Source organism: Octopus bimaculoides, chromosome 8 (assembly GCF_001194135.2).
Source record: "Octopus bimaculoides isolate UCB-OBI-ISO-001 chromosome 8, ASM119413v2, whole genome shotgun sequence".
Lineage (NCBI taxonomy): Eukaryota > Metazoa > Mollusca > Cephalopoda > Octopoda > Octopodidae > Octopus > Octopus bimaculoides.
Window position 1 is genome coordinate 44945155 of NC_068988.1, and position 641 is coordinate 44945795.

The window sequence follows — 641 nt, forward strand, 5'->3', positions numbered from 1 at the left end:
CACCTGTATGGGTGAATATTTTTGCTTATAAAAGGGGAATATATATTCAATATATAAGTAGAATATTAATTTTTATTTGAAGCGAAAGCTTTTTAACTTGAACTTTTAACCGTCATGTTACCGATTATTCAAAAGATTGAATCAGAGAAGCAGCGTGACAATTTATAAGCTAAAATATTCGCATACACATTGAAATATGATTAGTCATCAATAGAGCGAGATTTTATGGACTGCCATAAGAACAGTTTGAAAAAGCTTTACACATTCATCTATTTAATCTTCATGCATAGAAAATGCAATATTTGCTTTTGTTTACCAGCGAAAATATGCTTTTACTGCTTTGATATTATTGCGATGAGACGAACACAAGTAAGGAAGGTGGCTATTGTTAATTTAGTTTTACTATTGATATATTGATTTATGAGTTTTAAAATTATATGACTATCTTTCAGATGATGGTAAACCCATTATATAGGGCATAAACTATTTTATCTAACGCCTTGGGTCGATCAAAGCCTTGTGAGTGGATTTACATGAAACAGAGCTAAATCCGTGATACATGTCTATACACCACGGACTATGTAGGTATGTTATGTATGTGGTCTGTGTGTGTGTATATATATATATATATATATATATAT